General features: G+C 55.4%; 1 pseudogene; it reads left to right on the forward strand.

Annotated features, from left to right (window-relative positions):
• The first annotated feature begins 1,046 nt into the window (after nt 1-1,046).
• On the forward strand, nt 1,047-2,404 carry LOC113458284 (annotated as a pseudogene).
• The last annotated feature ends 400 nt before the right edge of the window (nt 2,405-2,804 follow it).

Genomic DNA, 2,804 nt, shown 5'->3' on the forward strand with positions numbered 1-2,804 from the left:
CCTCCACAGGCATTGTACACACATGGTGCATAGATGTGTGTGTGTGTGTGTGTGTGTGTGTGTGAAGTATGTGGCTTGTTCTAGGTACTACAGTGCAGGAGGAAGGAAAGTGATGACCAGGAGGCTGCTGAGGTAGGTAGAGTCACAACACACAGACCCCGAGGGGCTCTGACCCTACCTGGAGGTACACAGATAAACAAGCTATTCCTTCCATTCTCAGAGTGGGGAACCGAGGCTCAGACTCAGTCTTACCGGGTGGCCTCTCTGGATTCCAGCCAGGTCTGAGTCCCTGTTTTGAGAGCTCACCACCCATTTAAACTTTGGGTCAAGAGAAGACCAGAACAACAGCTGCTGTTTGGGTGTCCAGAGACACTCCACACCCACTCACTGGTCACACTGACCCAGAGACACCCCACACCCGCTCACTGGTGACACTGACTCGGAGACCCCCACACCCACTGACCGGTAAGCTCAGGGCATGAGGGGATGGAGAGTAAGTGGTAATAGGACCTGAGTCTAAATCCCGAGCTGACACCCAAGACTTAGAGGACTGAGGAGAGAGATGAGGTCCACGTCCTGAGTCCTCCTCACGGCCTTGGTGGGGCTTTTCATACTGACGGGCTAGGATGTGGACCTTGAAGCATCTGTGTTCTTCAGAATGGAGGGAGGTGGTAGGGGTGAAGGGGAGGGTCTGGGGAGTGAGGGTCAGACAGCAGGGGGCGTATTGAAAAGGGGAAGGACTCAGGGACTGGGACTTCTCACAGGAACAATGGAAAACATAGACAGTTAGAACAGGGGAGGGTGCAGTAGTCAGCCCTGCAAATCAGGACAAACTGAGGGGTCATTGGAGGGCAGGATGAGCTGGGGCAGGGTGATGAAGGCATGATTTGTCAAGATGACCTCGTGGGAGGTCACAGGAACAAAGGAAGAGAAGATGACACTGGGATTTGGAAGTGCTGGAACCGTCCCTTGGTGCGGGTCTGAGAGGCTTGGGACAGTGTGCTCTGATGTGGAGGCTTTGTTTGTCCCTCCAGCCCCATACAGCCATGGAGGACCCTGTGGAGATGCAGCAGCCAGCACCTGCCCTGAGTGATTCTCTTTTTCCTCTTCTCTCTGGTGGCAGTTGTCTCTTACCTCCTGGACACGGCTAGTCACAGCCTGCTGGCCTAGGCTGGAGAATCCCTTCTTCCTGTTCTTCCAGCTCATAGCTGACATCATCTTCTTGGGGCTCCTACCTCTCAGCTTCATTTGGTCCCACAGGTGCCGGCCTCTGGGCCACCTGGATCCACATCTGGCCTTCTTGACTTTCAGTGCCAATGACTGGCCGCTGACCACTGTACCTCCTTACTCCAACCATCCTGGGCACTGGGTCATTATGTAGTTCGCCAAATAGTTATCTGGCCTGGTGGGTTCTGGATCCTTCTACTGGGCCTGGCTGGGAAAGCCCTGGGAACTTTGAGGAACTGAAACGGCTGGAGTGACCCTTTCAACAGGACAACTCTGGAATCATCCAGGGGATGTGGGAGTGTCATATATCAATCTGTTGATTTCATTGGTTAAGGAATAAAGAAACTGCCTAGGCCCCTTGATAGGCCAACCCTTAGGTGGGTGGAGTAAACAGAGCAGAGGGCTGGGAGAAAGAAGTTGAGTCAGGGAGTCGCCATGGTTCCCCCATTCCAGGCAGATGCAGGTTAAGATCATTCCTGGTAAGCTGGCTCGTGGGCTACATAGAATAATAGAAATGGGTTAGATCAATATGTAAGAGCTAGCCAATAAGAGGCTGGAACTAATGGGTCAGGCAGTGTTTCAAAGAATACAGTTCCAGTGTAATTATTTCGGGGCATAAGCTAAGCTAGCCATGTGGGCGGCCGGGTGCTGGGGACGCAGCTCTACTGCTCCTAATTCAACATCCAGGCACGGCCAGGACCCCTCAGCCTGGAACTCTGCGCTGGATCAGCTAGTTTCTGGGTTTGGGGTGCCACTGGGGGTGATCAGAAGCAGCTGCAGCTGGCTGGGATCTCGAGGAGGTTCTCCAGGGGGCACTGCAGCCAGCCTGTCCACCTTCTGCTGCTGCTCAAGTCCCTGGACATGTGGAGGTCCGGCCTGCAGTTGAGGGATATGTGGGTGTTGCTGAGACCTCTGGGGCTCACTCTGCTGTGAGCGACTTGCTTCCTCAATCCATTGCTCTATGTGTGTGGGGACAAGGAAATCAGGAGATGGCTGGGCCAGATCTTGAGGTTCCCTCAAGGGGAAGAAGAGGAGGCAGCAGAGGAGCCCAGAAACTGGGGGTGGAGGCTTAGAGGCTCTGGGGCAGCCTGAGGAAGCGGGTACAGTCTGGGGTGGAGGACTCCTGTCTTCTGAAAATGTGCAGTGGGCTGAAATGAAGGCACATGAAGTGGGGTGAGGAGAGAGACTTAGAAAAGAGGGACAAAGACCCAGAGAAAGAAAGACCTGGGGGTGCATAGAGCAGCCAGGTAGAGGTGAGCAGCTGGTACTGCAGAGTCACATGCAATGAGGCAGACAGAGGTTCTGACAGGCAGCGGGGTGACAGACAGGGCAGCTTACAGGGTAAAGACAGAAACCAGGAGGCTCCCTGAGGCACATAGATAGAACTGGTGTGAGGGAGACAGGGAGAGGGGGGCAGGCAGGTGTGGGGGAGACAGGGAGAGGGGGGCAGGTGTGAGGGAGACAGGGAGAGGGGGGCAGGCAGGTGTGGGCAGGGGGGTGGGAGGGAGGCAGGGGGGGGCAGGCAGGTGGAGGGGGGCAGGGAGGTGTGAGGGAGACAGGGAGAGGGGGCAGGTGTG

Source organism: Microtus ochrogaster, unplaced genomic scaffold (assembly GCF_000317375.1).
Source record: "Microtus ochrogaster isolate Prairie Vole_2 unplaced genomic scaffold, MicOch1.0 UNK14, whole genome shotgun sequence".
NCBI classification, from domain to species: Eukaryota; Metazoa; Chordata; class Mammalia; order Rodentia; family Cricetidae; genus Microtus; species Microtus ochrogaster.